We start from the raw sequence: 17,238 nt of genomic DNA, 5'->3' as shown, positions 1-17,238 counted from the left end.
TCATAACTGTGTCACTAACAATACCACATCACAGAATTGTTTACATCAATAACCTGGTCACATACAGGATAATTTCGTGAAGGTGGCATAATAAGGAATCACACGTGGACACGCCTTTTAATCTTTCATTCACATTTCTTTATTTTCTTTATTCACCTATATGTCTGTTTTGTGATTTTAAACCTTATGTTTCACTGCGAGTTTGGGATAAAACATAAAAATGTACATCTCATTTTAATACATATCTAATAAAGATTACTTTTTAGTATATAATCATCTGTCTCAAGTGCGTCAACAGTACAGACTTCTCCTTGTCTTTTTCCCCACCCCAATTCTAACTTTCCGAACCTCACCAGGGGTTATGGCCTTCGGGACCCCCCCTGGGGATGGGGATTTCGAGACCCCCTCTGGGGCAGTGGCTTTCGGGGACCCCCTCTGGGGATGTGGCTCTCAAGACGCCCTCTGGGGCTGTGGCCCTCGAGACCCCCTCTGGGGCTGTGGCCATCGAGACCCTCTCTGGGGCTGTGGCCAGACCCCCTCTGGGGTTGTGGCCATCGAGACCCCCTCTGGGGCTGTGGCCCTTGAGACCCCCTCTAGAGCTGGATAGCACTGGCCATTTACCTATTAGTGAGAAGTTTCCATATTCTGATTGGGGAAAGAATGGAACCATCCACCAAACGGAATTCCGGAAGGTACGTGTCTCTGTTACATCACTGCCCCACCTTTAAAATATATCTAGAGCCACCCCTGACATCAACGTGTGCGGAGAGGCAGCATAATCTCCAGAGGCACACGGCAATAGCATAAGTATCAAATATTCCAACCTCCTACCACATTCGCTCCACCCCTTTATTAAAATACCAGCCGTTCTTCGCACGGGAGTTTCTGATTTTTATAGTTGTAAATATGAGTGTTAAAAATTTGGTAAATCTATAGAGCTGTAAATTTGAGATGTCTTAATGTACGTACCTGTAAATATTAATCCATGGTTCTTGGCGTTACCCGAGGAGCAGATACAGTAAAAAATGACAGGACCATTTTTGTTGATTATTCAATTCTACACACTGGAGGTGTAATCCAAATTTTGATCAGACTGTCCGTTTGGGCGTTATAGTTCACGCAACGCAAGCCACGCATTGCTGATGATGTAATTATGTCAACACCCTTTTTATCCCCTTAGGGGAGGTTTATCAAAATTCTATTTACGAGGTTTTCCTATTCCCCACCTGCTGAATACCTATGTTAAATTTCATCTTCCTAACATATTGAGAAGTAAGAGAATTAGCAGTGAGTTAGTGAGTGAGAGCTTTCGCATTTATACAGTATATATAGATACTTTCTATTTGAGACACTTGCTGTTGGAGCAAAGCTGATTTTGCACTGTGTAGACATTTTGAAAGGTGTAAATTTCCTTCAGTCAGTAGTATAACATAATATACCATGACTACACTGACTGCATATGGCAGGGTTCCCGGTTTCACTCAAAAGGCTGCTGTAGTCATAAACTTCTCTACTGACAAAAGTCAATCGGTGCATGATGAAGTGGGCATCTCTCTAATACTCCTTTCAGACCACCAGATTTTAACACAGGTTATTGCACATGAGTGCGCATAACACGTGTTGCTGTGCGGTCTGAAAGGGGCCAGTTTAAATAATCGGGTGCTGAGAAGGGTTGAACGCATGTTCAACCTTGCTCGCTGTGCTTTCTAGCGCTCACCCCGCTGCCGGCATACTGGTGGCCAGCATCCCGACTATCAGTATTTCATACTGAACCCAGATAAAATCTGATTGGTTGCTATGGGCAACATCACCAGTTCTAAAAAAAACCTCCCACCTTAGTAAATTTACCCCTAAGAATCAGTGTACGGCAATGTCAGATAATTGGACTGTGTGTCTGTGGTTTGATCTGACAGTGGTTAGATAGCCACCATGGATATACTGGCATACTAGTATATTCAATTCCCACAGCTAGTATGCAAAGTATGCACTTTCCAGTAAAATGCATGCTTACTCTTTGTTGCGCTATGCGTATCACAATAACATTACCGTTTCAGCCACAGCAAAATATGTTAATTTAAAACTTTTGTGACAGGATACATTTTATTAACTGAACATACAGTATACTCATTTTTTTGTATTTTAAATGTATATGTTAAATGAATACTACATAACAAAGCCTTAGGACAGTGAGAATGCCATCTAATGTACAGAATACAAACAAATGTACTTTCAGAGGAGGGCGACCAAACTAATTAAGGGCATGGAGACGATGGAATACAAGGAAAGGCTTGAAAGACTAGGCATGTTTACATTGGAAAAGCGGAGACTAAGAGGGGATATGATCAACATCTACAAATATATAAGGGGACAATACACAGAGCTTGCGCGGGACCTGTTTTTGGTTAGATCAACACAGAGGACTCGTGGACACTCGCTCAGGTTAGAGGAGAGAAGATTCCACACAATACGGCGTAAAGGCTTTTTCACGGTAAGGACAATACGTGTTTGGAATTCCTTGCCTGAGGGAGTTGTAATGGCGGAATCTGCCAACACCTTTAAGAATGGGTTAGATAAATTCCTAATGGATAAGGATATCCAGGGGTATGGTGTGTAGTCATGCATTATAGTTACTATAAATAGGGATAAAATGCAACAGCTGACAGCAGCATCAGTCAGAAATTTTAGTCAAATCATCATGCATAGGAGACCACAAATAGGTTGAACTCGATGGACAATTGTCTTTTCTCAACCTCAGATACTATGTTACTTTGGAATTGGAAAATGTTGGAAAATAGAGGCATATAAACATGGACTACCACTGGAGGGGTGGTCTTCAGTATGCCAGCTGACAGGATCTCGGCGCACAGTATACCGGCGCCGGGATCCCGACAGCCGGCATATCGACACTAATTCTCCCTCGTGGGGGTCCACGACCCCCCTGGAGGGAGAATAAAATAGTGTGCGCGCGCCACCGTGCCCGTAGCGTGGCAAACTACTATTCAAGGCCTTCCCCTTGCTGCCTGCTGCTACTTCCATCCTGCTCTCCACATTGGCGTTTCTATAATGGGTGCAATGTGTGCGGTGCACACGGGCCCCTGGGTCCAGGAGGGGCCCCACACCGCACACATTGCACCCATATTTTAGTATTCACCTCTCCGGAGTCCAGCGTCGGACGCTGCAGCCGCCTCCATCCAGCACAAAATCGACTCCAAAATGGCCTCCGCGCATGCGCACTTTAAAATAAGATTTTAAACCTACCGGTAAATCTTTTTCTCGTAGTCCGTAGAGGATGCTGGGGACTCCGTAAGGACCATGGGGATAGACGGGCTCCGCAGGAGACATGGGCACTTTAAGAAAGACTTTGACTTTGGGTGTGCACTGGCTCCTCCCTCTATGCCCCTCCTCCAGACCTCAGTTAGAGAAACTGTGCCCAGAGGAGACGGACAGTACGAGGAAAGGATTTTTGTTAATCCAAGGGCAAGATTCATACCAGCCACACCAATCACACCGTGTAACTTGTGATAAACTACCCAGTTAACAGTATAAAACAACATAGCATCAGTTCAAAACCGATGCACTTAAAACATAACCCTTATTGAAGCAATAACTATATACAAGTATTGCAGAAGTAGTCCGCACTTGGGACGGGCGCACAGCATCCTCTACGGACTACGAGAAAAAGATTTACCGGTAGGTTTAAAATCTTATTTTCTCTAACGTCCTAGAGGATGCTGGGGACTCCGTAAGGACCATGGGGATTATACCAAAGCTCCCAAACGGGCGGGAGAGTGCGGATGACTCTGCAGCACCGATTGAGCAAACATGAGGTCCTCCTCAGCCAGGGTATCAAACTTATAGAATTTTGCAAAGGTGTTTGAACCCGACCAAGTAGCAGCTCGACACAGCTGTAGTGCCGAGACCCCTCGGGCAGCCGCCCAAGAAGAGCCCACTTTCCTCGTGGAATGGGCCTTGACCGATTTCGGTAACGGCAATCCAGCCGTAGAATGCGCTTGCTGAATCGTGTTACAAATCCAGTGAGCAATAGTCTGCTTTGAAGCAGGGGCACCAATCTTGTTGGTTGCATACAGGACAAACAGCGCTTCAGTTTTCCTGACTCTAGCCGTCCTGGCCACGTAAATTTTCAAAGCCCTGACCACATCAAGTAACTCGGAATCCTCCAAGTCACGCGTAGCCACAGGCACCACAATAGGTTGGTTCATATGAAAAGATGAGACCACTTTTGGTAGGAATTGAGGACGGGTCCGCAATTCCGCTCTATCCACATGGAATACCAAATATGTGTTAGGCGCCGGGGTCCGCTTGATGGTCTGCGCGGCCCGGCGCCTAGCAACTAGAGACGCCGTGCACGTACAGCCGCCGGCTCGCTAGCAACGCTAGACGCCGGGCGTGCTGAGCCGCACGGACCCTAGCAACGGGGACGCCACTGGCGGACCGCGTTCCCCGTTGCTAGGCTTTAGGAAATTAAGATATTCACCTGCTCTCTGGCCGTGCAGCAAGGCCGTGCACGGCATTTATTCTAATCAGCCTTTAGCAGCTGATTGGAGGACTCCTTGTTAAATACACTCCCAGGGCTTCTCACAGACGCCGGTAATAGCTTCCTGCATGCTGCCTTTGTTTGCTGAGAGTCTGTTTCCAGTCCTGCTGTATCCGGTCATTCCAGTCCTCAGAAGTCCGGTATTCGGGAGTTGTCATCTCATCCCAAGAGGTCGTTTTGTTCCCTGGAGTCCTGACTGATCACCGTTTTATATCCAGTGGTGTTCGTGAGTTGCGGCTCTGCCGTGTGTTGCGGCTCAGCCGCTTTACCTTTTATTTTGTGTTTGGAGCATTTGCGGAGGGTTCCGCTTCCACAAGTCCTCTCTGGTACTCGGCGGTGCCGGGTAGGAGAATTGGACAAGTGGATATTTTGGTTGTCCTTTTCCCTGGCGGTTTCTCCGCACATATTATAGTTTTGAGTTTGCTTAGCCCCTGGCCTGGTTGTTTAGTTAGAGGGCCTCTTGTTATCACCCTGTCTCGGGTTTCCCTTTGTCTCTCATTAAGACCGGGGGGCATCGAAGTTGGGCAGACATAATCCGCCCTTCAAACGCGGCTGCCAAGGGCTCAAGAAACCATAGTCTCGCAGGGGATTTCTGACAACACGGGTGAGACAACAGAGTTAGGGCGCCAGGGGCTATTTTCCTGTCCTGCTCCCTTCCCCAGCATTCCGTTCCAGTGCTCCGGTCCTTGCCATAAGATCTCCTCTGACCAGAGTGCTGGAATCATAACATTATTACCGGCCATACCAAAACTTAAAATTAAACGGGGTTTAATTTTTTCTCATTCAGTTTTGTGAGTTTATCGGCCTCATGAATCCAACAGGTTTAGGGCCAAATCCTGGTCAGCTCTTAGTCAGCCAGATTCAAGAACTTACTCAGATGGTTCAGGATCTTTCTCTTCGGGTGAAGTCGCAGGAAGATCTTTTGCGAGCTTCCCCAGGGGTAATCCCTGAACCAAAGATGCATTTGCCGGACCGTTTTTCTGGTGATAGAAAAGAGTTTTTTAATTTTAAAGAATCCTGTAAACTTTATTTTCGTTTAAGACCGACTTCCTCGGGTACTGAATCTCAGCGGGTCGGGTTTATTATTTATTTGCTCCAGGGGGATCCTCAGACCTGGGCATTTGGTTTAAGAGCAGAGGATCCGGCATTGTTGTCAGTTGACGCTTTTTTTGAGTCTTTAGGGCTCTTGTGTGATGACCCTGATAGAGAGGCGTCCGCTGAAAGTCAGTTGCGCGCTCTCAGACAGGGTAGAAATCCTGCAGAGGTTTATTGTACGGAGTTTTGCCGTTGGTCGAACGACTGTGGCTGGAATGACCCAGCCCTGCGCAATCAGTTTCGCCTCGGCTTATCAGAGTCTATAAAAGACAGTCTCCTTCAGTACCCCGCTCCTGAGACTCTCGATAAACTCATGGAGCTTTCTATTAAGATTGATCGTCGTCTCAGAGAGCGGAGGGCTGAAAAAGGAGCACCTGTAAGGTCAAGTCCATGTGTATATTCCATTCCTGAAGACGTAGAGGAGCCCATGCAGATGGGTCTCTCCCGGCTGTCTCCTGAAGAAAGAGCCAGAAGGCAAAATTCTGGTCTTTGTCTGTACTGTGGGGGTAAGGGGCATTTTGCTCGTAATTGTCCGAACAAGTCAGGAAACGCTTTGACCAGGTGAATTGTGAGGGGGTTCACCTAGGTCTGCAGCTTATCTCCTCGAATAACTCCCTTTTAGTCCCAGTTAAAGTTTCCTTTGGCAGCCTCAGTTCTTCGGTGTCGGCTTTTGTTGACAGTGGAGCTGCAGGAAACTTTATGGATTTAACTTGGGCTAAGGCCTTAGGCATTCCTCAGTTACCTTTGGGTAGGTGTGTCACCATGCATGGCTTAGATGGGAGTCCGCTGTCTAATGGGATTATTTCTCTCCGTACACCCCCTGTACTACTTACAGTAGGAGCTCTACATTCCGAGAAAATCGAGTTCTTTCTTACACATTGCCCAGCAGTTCCAGTTGTTCTGGGTCACCCTTGGCTGGCCTTTCATAATCCCACCATTGATTGGCGGTCGGGGGAGATTTCACATTGGGGTACTTTTTGTGATAAGGAATGTATCACGTTTCCAGTCAGAGTAGCAGCTATCATTCCAGAACTCATTCCGGTGGAATACCAGGAGTTTGCTGATGTTTTCTCCAAAGGCAATGCGGACATTCTGCCTCCCCATTGGCCTTATGATTGTGCTATTGAGTTAATTCCTGGTGCCGCATTGCTAAAGGGAAGATTATATGCGTTATCCGGGCCAGAAACTGCGGCTATGAATGATTATGTAAAGGAGAGCCTTGAGAAAGGATTTATTAGACCATCAAAATCTCCTTTAAGTGCAGGCTTCTTCTTTGTGGAGAAAAAGGATGGCTCGCTTAGACCTTGCATTGATTTTAGAGCCCTGAATAAGATCTCAGTTAAAAACACCTATCCTTTGCCGTTGATTTCTGTACTCTTTGATCAGTTACGTTCTGCTGTGATTTTTTCTAAAATTGACCTTAGAGGAGCGTACAACCTCATCCGAATTAAATCTGGAGATGAGTGGAAAACGGCCTTCAGTACTCAGTCGGGTCACTACGAATACCTGGTGATGCCGTTCGGCCTGTCCAATGCTCCGGCAGTTTTTCAAGACCTCATTAACGATGTGCTCCGTGACTTCCTAGGGAAATTCGTGGTCGTTTACTTAGACGACATCCTGATTTTTTCTGAATCAATGGAACAACATGTTACCCAGGTGTGTCTGGTTCTTCAAAAGTCACGTGAGAATCATTTATATGCCAAGCTGGAGAAGTGTGAGTTTCATGTCACGGAAGTATCTTTTTTAGGGTACATAATTTCCCCTCAGGGATTTTCCATGGAACCAAAGAAACTCCAGGCCATCCTTAGTTGGGCGCAACCCACCAATTTAAAAGCAATTCAGCGCTTTTTAGGGTTTGCGAATTATTATAGGAGGTTCATTCATTCTTTTTCTGACCTGGTTGCTCCCATTGTAGCTCTGACAAAGAAAGGAGCGGATCCTACCAACTGGTCGCGTGAAGCTGAGTTGTCCTTCCGGGCCTTGAAACAAGCCTTTGTCTCGGCTCCAGTCCTCAGACATCCTAATCCGGAATTGCCCTTTGTGGTGGAGGTTGATGCCTCGGAGGTTGGAGTGGAGGCTATCCTTTCTCAAAAGGATCCGGAGTCTCTGGAGTTACATCCTTGTGCCTTTATGTCCAGGAAATTCTCCTCCGCTGAATCCAACTATGACGTTGGTAATCGGGAGTTACTGGCGGTAAAGTGGGCTTTCGAGGAGTGGAGGCATTGGCTGTAGGGAGCAAAACATACTATTTCGGTATTGACTGACCATAAGAACCTGCAATACATTGAATCGGCTAAGCGGCTTAATGCCCGGCAGGCACGTTGGGCATTATTTTTTTATGCGTTTCAAATTTATAATCACTTTCAGGCCTGGTTCCAAGAATACTAAGGCTGATGCCCTGTCACGTAGCTTTCTTCCGGTTCACAATAACAATCCTGTTACCCCCATACTTCCATCTTCGGTCATCTGGGCGGGCCTCACACAAGATTTATTTACCCAGTTAAAACAGCTTCAACACCAAGCTCCTAAAATTACTCCTGCTGGTCGTCTTTACGTCCCTGAGTTTTTGAGAGCTACTGTTTTAACGGAATTTCATGATAACAAAGTTTCAGGGCATCCAGGAGTCTCTAAGACATTGGAGTTAGTCTCTCGCTCAGTATGGTGGCCTGGTCTTTCTAAAGACGTCAAGGAATTTGTTTATTCATGTCAGGTTTGTGCACAGCATAAGGTTCCCCGTTCCTTGCCCATCGGGCAACTTATGCCCTTAAATGTTCCTCTCAGGCCGTGGTCTCATATTTCCATGGATTTTGTGGTTGACCTTCCCCTTTCAGCCGGATTCCGAGTCATATGGGTGGTAGTGGACCGTTTTAGTAAAATGGCTCATTTTATTGCTCTTCCCCGATTGCCTTCTACCCAAGGGTTGGCAGTTTTGTTTCTCCGCCATGTATTCAGGCTTCATGGGTTGCCTACTGATATTGTTTCTGATCGGGGTCCACAATTCATCGCACAATTCTGGAAATGTTTTTGTGCCTCATTGAAGATGAAATTGTCGTTAACATCCGGTTACCACCCACAATCCAACGGGCAAACCGAACGAGTTAACCAATCATTGAAACAATATTTGCGCTTGTATTCAGCCAAACTCCAGAATGATTGATCCGAGTTTCTTCCGTTGGCTGAATTTGCTTACAATAATTCTTGTCATTCCTCCACTAAAGAGTCTCCATTCTTTTCAGTTTTTGGTTTTCACCCCAGAGCTAATTCTTTTTTTCATCATTCCTCAGTCTCCTCGCTTACCTTAACCTCCCATCTCAGAGCCATTTGGAAAAAGGTGCACCTTGCTCTCAGAAAAGCGGCCTTTCGAGAGAAGAAATTTTCTGACAGGCTCCGACGTCCTTGCACTTTTAAGGTGGGAGATAGGGTGTGGTTGTCGACTCGCAACATCAAGCTTCGACAATCCTCGGCTAGACTGGGACCCAAATTTATTGGGCCATTTCTTATTATTAAAAGAGTCAACCCAGTTGTCTTTCGGTTACGTTTACCAAGATCTCTCAGGATTGGAAATACGTTTCATTGTTCCCTGTTGAAACAATACGTTTCTTCCAGTAGATTTCCTCGGAAGATCTCTCAGGGTAGATCTCCAGTGGATGTACAGGGACAACAGGATTTCTTGGTAGAGAAGGTTCTCGATTCCAAATTGTCCCGGGATCGGCTGTATTTTCTGGTTCACTGGAAAGGCTATGGTCCGGAGGAAAGGTCTTGGGTCCTGGATAAGGATCTTCATGCCCCGAGGCTCAAGAGGGCATTTTTTCGGGAATTTCCTCAGAAACCTGGCTTTAGGGGTTCCTTGACCCCTCCTCAAGGGGGGTTACTGTTAGGCGCCGGGGTCCGCTTGATGGTCTGCGCGGCGCGGCGCCTAGCAACTAGAGACGCCGTGCACGTACAGCCGCCGGCTCCCTAGCAACGCTAGACGCCGGGCGTGCTGAGCCGCACGGACCCTAGCAACGGGGACGCCACTGGCGGACCGCGTTCCCCGTTGCTAGGCTTTAGGAAATTAAGATATTCACCTGCTCTCTGGCCGTGCAGCAAGGCAGCGGCACGGCATTTATTCTAATCAGCCTTTAGCAGCTGATTGGAGGACTCCTTGTTAAATACACTCCCAGGGCTTCTCACAGACGCCGGTAATAGCTTCCTGCATGCTGCCTTTGTTTGCTGAGAGTCTGTTTCCAGTCCTGCTGTATCCGGTCATTCCAGTCCTCAGAAGTCCTGTATTCGGGAGTTGTCATCTCATCCCAAGGAGGTCGTTTTGTTCCCTGGAGTCCTGACTGATCACCGTTTTATATCCAGTGGTGTTCGTGAGTTGCGGCTCTGCCGTGTGTTGCGGCTCAGCCGCTTTACCTTTTATTTTGTGTTTGGAGCATTTGCGGAGGGTTCCGCTTCCACAAGTCCTCTCTGGTACTCGGCGGTGCCGGGTAGGAGAATTGGACAAGTGGATATTTTGGTTGTCCTTTTCCCTGGCGGTTTCTCCGCACATATTATAGTTTTGAGTTTGCTTAGCCCCTGGCCTGGTTGTTTAGTTAGAGGGCCTCTTGTTATCACCCTGTCTCGGGTTTCCCTTTGTCTCTCATTAAGACCGGGGGGCATCGAAGTTGGGCAGACATAATCCGCCCTTCAAACGCGGCTGCCAAGGGCTCAAGAAACCATAGTCTCGCAGGGGATTTCTGACAACACGGGTGAGACAACAGAGTTAGGGCGCCAGGGGCTATTTTCCTGTCCTGCTCCCTTCCCCAGCATTCCGTTCCAGTGCTCCGGTCCTTGCCATAAGATCTCCTCTGACCAGAGTGCTGGAATCATAACAATATGGGCTTTTATGTGACAAAGCCTTTAATTCCGACACTCGCCTAGCCGAAGCCAAGGCTAATAACATGACCACCTTCCACGTTAGGTATTTCAACTCCACCGTTTGAAGTGGTTCAAACCAGTGTGATCTTAGAAAACTTAACACCACGGTAAGGTCCCAAGGTGCCACCGGAGGCACAAAAGGAGGCTGAATATGCAGCACTCCTTTTACAAAAGTCTGAACCTCTGGAAGAGAAGCCAATCCTTTTTGAAAGAAAATGGATAAGGCCGAAATCTGGACCTTAATAGAGCCTAATTTTAGGCCCAAATTCACTCCAGTTTGTAGAAAGTGAAGGAAACGGCTCAGATGGAATTCTTCCGTAGGAGCATTCCTGGCCTCACACCAAGAAACATATTTTCGCAATATACGGTGATAATGTTTTGACGTTACATCCTTCCTAGCCTTTATCAGCATAGGGATGACCTCAACCGGAATGCCTTTCTCTGCTATGATCCGGCGTTCAACCGCCACGCCGTCAAACGCAGCTGCGGTAAGTCTTGGAACAGACAGGGCCCCTGCTGCAACAGGTCCTGTCTTAGAGGAAGAGGCCACAGATCTTCTGTGAGCTTTTCCTGCAGATCCGGATACCAGGTTCTCCGTGGCCAATCTGGAACAATGAGAATTGTCTGTACTCCTCTTCTTCTTATGATTCTCAATACCTTGGGGATGAGAGGAAGAGGAGGAAACACATAGACCGACTGGAACACCCACGGTGTCACCAGGGCGTCCACTGCCACCGCGAGAGGGTCTCTTGACCTGGCGCAATACCTCTGCAGTTTCTTGTTTAGGCGGGACCAACATCATGTCCATCTGGGGCAGGCCCCACTGACTTGCAATCTGTGCGAAGACTTCCTGATGAAGTCCCCACTCTCCTGGATGTAGATCGTGTCTGCTGAGGAAGTCTGCTTCCCAGTTGTCCACTCCCGGAATGAACACCGCTGACAGTGCGCCCACATGATTTTCCGTCCAGCGAAGAATCCTGGTGGCTTCCGCCATCGTCACTCTGCTCCTTGTGCCGCCTTGGCGGTTTACATGAGCTACTGCGGTGACGTTGTCTGACTGGATCAGAACCGGTTGGTCGCGAAGTAAGGTCTCCGCTTGAAGTAGGGCGTTGTATACGGCCCTTGGTTCCAAGATGTTGATGTGAAGACAAGTCTCTTGACTTGACCAAAGACCTTGGAAATTTCTTCCCTGTGTGACTGCTCCCCAACCTCGGAGGCTCGCGTCCGTGGTCACCAGGATCCAGTCCTGAATGCCGAACCTGCGGCCCTCTAGAAGGTGAGCACTCTGCAGCCACCACAGGAGAGATACCCTGGCCCTGGGGGATAGGGTGATCAACTGATGAATCTGTAGATGTGACCCGGACCACTTGTCCAGTAGGTCCCCTTGGAAAGTCCTCGCATGGAACCTGCCGAAGGGAATGGCCTTGTATGATGCCACCATCTTTCCCAGGACTCGAGTGCAGTGATGCACTGACACCTGTCTTGGTTTCAATAGGTTCCTGACCAGAGTCATGAGTTCCTGGGCCTTCTCTATCTGAAGGTAAACCCATTTCTGGTCCGTATCCAGAATCATACCCAAGAAGGGCAGACGAGTCATAGGATCCAACTGTGACTTCGGGATATTGAGAATCCAGCCGTGTTGCTGTGACACCCTCAGCGAAAGTGACACCCTGTTCAACAACTGCTCTTTTGATCTCGCCCTTATTAGGAAATCGTCCAAGTATGGGATAATTGTGACTCCTTGCTTGCGTAGGAGCACCATCATTTCCGCCAATTAACCTGAAATTGGTAATGACAATACTGTACCGCAATTCTCAGGTACGCCTGATGGGGTGGATAAATGGGAACATGAAGGTATGCCGCCTTTATGTCTAGATACACCATAAAATCCCCTCCTTCCAGGCTGGCGATGATCGCTGAGCGATTCCACTTTTAATTTGAACCTTTTCAAGTATAGGTTCAGAGATTTTAATTTTAAAATAGGTCTGACCGAACCGTCCGGTTTCGGGACTACAGCCAAGGTTGAGTAATATCCCCTTCCTTGTTGCAGGAGGGGAACATTGAGCACCACCTGTTGGAGATACAATGTGTGAATTGTATTTAATCTTATCTCCCTTTCTGGGGGAGAAGCCGGTAGGTCCGATAAGGAAAACCGGCGAGGAGGCACCTCCTTGAATTCCAGCTTGTAATCCTGAGAAACAATTTTTATTGCCCAGGGATCCACCTGTGAGTGAACTCAGATGTGGCTGAAGAGTCGAAGACGTGTTCCCACTGCGTAGCCCCAGCGTCATGCGGTGGATTTTAGTAGAGGCCGGGGAGGACTTCTGTTCCTGGGAACTAGCTGTGCCCTGTGCCCTTACCTCTGGTAAGAAAGGACGCTCCTCGTACTTTCTTGTTTTTCTGCGACCGAAAGGACTGCATTTTATAATGTCTTGCTTTCTTAGGCTGTGAGGGAATATAAGGCAAAAGATCAGAATTACCAGCTATAGCTGTGGAGACCAGGTCCGAGAGCCCTTCTCCACACCATTCCTCAGCCTTGTAAGGTAAAACCTCCATATGCCTCTTTTAGTCGGCATCACCTGTCCATTGCATGTTCCACAGGACACGTCTAGCAGAAATCGACATAGCATTGACTCTAAAACTCAGTAAACCAATGTCTCTTTGGGCATGTCTTATATATGAGACAGCATCTTTTACATATATATATATATATATATATATATCTCCTAGGGTCAATAACATGGTATCCTTATCTAGGGTTTCAATCTCCGCTGATAAGTTATCTGTCCACGCTTCTACAGCGCTATAAACCCATGCCGACACTATCGCCGGTCTGAGTAGTGTACCAGAATGTGTAAATGGACTTCAAAGTACTTTTACTGCATGCTATCTGCAGGATCCCTGAGGATAGCTGTTAAGTCAGCGCTACCTTTTGGGTAAACGTGTCAATGCCTTGTCCACCCTAGGGGAAGATTCCCATCGTATCCAGGCCCTAGCAGGGAAAGGATACGCCATGAGGATTCTTTTTGGGAATCTGCAGTTTCTTGTCTGGAGATTCCCGCTCTTTTTCTTCATGAGAGGAGGGAAATTTACCTCAGCTTTCTTCCCCTTAAACATGTGTACCCTTGTGTCAGGGACAGATGAGTCATCAGTGATATGCAAAACATCTTTTATTACAATAATCATATATTGAATACTTTCCTGCCAGTTTTGGCTGTAACTTTGCATTATCGTAGTCGACACTGGAGTCAGACTCCGTTTCGGTATCAGTGTCTATTATTTTGGATAGTGGGCGTTTTGAGACTCTGAAGGTCCCTGCGACATAGAGACAGACATGGGTAGATTCCCTGTCTGTTCTCTAATCTTTTGTGCAATAAATTTACCTTAGCACTTAATTTCACCTATCCAATCAGGTGTCGGCGTTGTCGACGGAGACACCACACACACACATTTGCTCCATCTCCTCCGTAGGAGAGCCTTTTACCTCAGACATGTCGACACACCCGTACCGACACACCACACACTCAGGGAATGCTCTTTCTGAAGACAGTTCCCCCACAAGGCCCTTTGGAGAGACAGAGAGAGAGTATGCCAGCACACACCCCAGCGCTATATGACCCAGGAAAAAACACAGCAATTTAATGTTTTCCCAGTAGCGCTATTAATATTATCTGCGCCGAATTATAAGCCCCCCCCCTCTTCTTTAAAACCCTCTCTTCTACCGTGGTATAAGCAGGGGAGAGTCCGGAGAGCTTCCTCTCAGCGGTGCTGTGGAGAAAAACATGGCGCTGGTGAGTGCTGCGGGAGAAGCGGGCTTCAGTTCCGCTCAAAGTGTAAAATTGGCGGGGGCTCTTACATATATACAGTGTCCAGCTGTATATATGTCCTTTTTTGCCAAATTGAGGTTTATATTGCTGCCTAGGGCGCCCCCCCCTGCGCCCTGCACCCTTACAGTGACCGGAGTGCGTGAGGTGTATGGTAGCAATGGCGCACAGCTGCAGTGCTGTGCGTTACCTCAGTGAAGATCACGAAGTCTTCTGCCGCCTTTGAAGCCTTCTTTCTTCTCATACTCACCCGGCTTCTATCTTCTGGCTCTGCGAGGAGGACGGCGGCGCGGCTCTGGGACGAACTCCAGAGTGAGACCTGTGTTCCGACTCCCTCTGGAGCTAATGGTGTCCAGTAGCCTAAGAAACAGGACCTTGAAACTCAGAGAAGTAGGGCTGTTTCTCTCTCTCCTCAGTCCCACGATGCAGAAAATACTTTCTTAGCAGGAAACTCAGATGAGCTCCCTGCAGTGCACCCATCTCCTCTGGGCACAGTATCAAACTAAGGTCTGGAGGAGGGGCATAGAGGGAGGAGCCAGTGCACACCCAGAGTCAAAGTCTTTCTTAAAGTGCCCATGTCTCCTGCGGAGCCCGTCTATCCCCATGGTCCTTACGGAGTCCCCAGCATCCTCTTGGACGTTAAAGTAATTTTGTTTCCGGAACATGGCGGGCGCCATGTTTCCGGAGACCTGCGCATGCGCAGTAGGCTCCTGCGCAGTGTCGGAGCCTACAGCGCCATGGAGAGAAGGGGGCCCACCCGGAGTCTGCACACGGGCCCCCTCCTCGCTTAAGACGCCCCTGGCTCTCCACCACTACTCCAATCCTGGTCCCTGATCCATACTAATACTCACATTTTGCACTCAATTCCCTCTACTAATCCCTCCCTACCCCATAATTTTAAAATAGGTAGGGGGCAGCCAATAATTTGTGCCTAGGGGCGACCTGACCCATAAATTCGCCACAGGCTCCCAGGCGTAATTACCTGATCCTGGAGAGAAATAGAGAGAGGCAAGTGAACAGGCTGTGCTTCCTCCACCCAGACCACTGCTCCAGCTCTTCGCAGCCCCCTGTAGTGACACTGCATGCACAATGTGCTGCATAGGCATACAGGATCCTATACTATAGACAATAGTTCTGTGTATCACACCACTGGCCCTCACATGCATGCAGTGCACATACACATGGGATCCCGGCAGTCAGAATACCGATGCCCGAATCCCATTATGGATCGAAATGCTGGCGCCAAAATAATGAGATGAGGTTAGGTTTAGGGACCACTGGGAGGCTTACGGTTAGACTGCGGGGGGGGGGGGGGGGTTAGGATCAGGCTGCTGGTAAGGAAGGTTAGGGATTAGGTATAGCATACTTACCTAGTAGGTGTCGGAATCCTAAGCGTCCGGATGACCCTATCAATATTCTGACTGCCAGCATCCCAAGTGCCCGATATCATCCCATACACATAGCCCAGTGACCAGCTACTGAACAACTCCAGCTGCTGCAGAACATCTTGCAGCATCTGTGCATTCAATTATTATAATGACAATTGTATTCCTTGTGTGTGTGTGTGTGTATATTTCAAGTTCAGAACATTCCCCTGGAATAGCATAACTAAACAGCTTCAAACATCATTAGACTTGTTCAGAACATAAAAACATGTTCCCTCGCAGGCTCGCCACAAGTTACTATTCCCAATAGATGTCAAGGAACTTGAGTATATATATATATACATATTTATGACAATACGGATGGTATAATGGTTAGTATTACTGCCTCACAGCACTGAGGTTATGCCCACCATGGCCCTGTGTGGAGTTTGTATATTCTCCCCATGTTTGCGTGGGTTTCCTCTGGGTGCTCCGGTTTTCCCCAACAATGCAAAAAATAAGATTTTAAATCTACCGGTAAATCTATTTCTCCTAGTCCGTAGAGGATGCTGGGGACTCCGTAAGGACCATGGGGTATAGACGGGCTCCGCAGGAGACATGGGCACCTAAAAAGAACTTTGACTATGGGTGTGCACTGGCTCCTCCCTCTATGCCCCTCCTCCAGACCTCAGTTAGAGAACTGTGCCCAGAGGAGATGGACAATACAAGGCAGGATTTAGCAATCCAAGGGCAAGATTCATACCAGCCCACACCAATCATACCATGTAACCTGGAACATACATAACCAGTTAACAGTATGAACAAACGACAGTAACGGTCCAAGACCTATTCCAACTGTAACATAACCCTTATGTAAGCAACAACTATATACAAGTCTTGCAGAGTTTCCGCACTGGGACGGGCGCCCAGCATCCTCTACGGACTAGGAGAAATAGATTTACCGGTAGGTTTAAAATCTTATTTTCTCTTACGTCCTAGAGGATGCTGGGGACTCCGTAAGGACCATGGGGTTTATACCAAAGCATCCAATCGGGCGGGAGAGTGCGTATGACTCTGCAGCACCGACTGAGCAAACGCTAGGTCCTCATCAGCCAGGGTATCAAACTTGTAGAATTTAGCAAAAGTGTTTGACCCCGACCAAGTCGCCACTCGGCAAAGTTGTAATGCCGAGACGCCTCGGGCAGCCGCCCAAGAAGAGCCCACCTTCCTAGTGGAATGGGCCTTAACCGAATTTGGTACCGGCAAGCCAGCCGTAGAATGAGCCTGCTGAGTCGTATTACAGATCCAGCAAGCAATAGTCTGCTTCGAAGCAGGTGCGCCAATCTTATTAGCAGCATACAGGACAAACAGAGCCTCTGTTTTCCTAATTTTAGCCGTTCTGGCTACATAAATCTCTAAGGCCCTGACTACATCAAGGTATCTGGAAATACTCCAGGTCACTTGTAGCCACAGGCACCACAATAGGTTGATTCATATG

Source organism: Pseudophryne corroboree, chromosome 9 (assembly GCF_028390025.1).
Source record: "Pseudophryne corroboree isolate aPseCor3 chromosome 9, aPseCor3.hap2, whole genome shotgun sequence".
Taxonomy (NCBI): Eukaryota; Metazoa; Chordata; class Amphibia; order Anura; family Myobatrachidae; genus Pseudophryne; species Pseudophryne corroboree.
The sequence above is the reverse complement of the archived record's forward strand: the minus strand, read 5'-3'. Positions refer to the sequence as shown.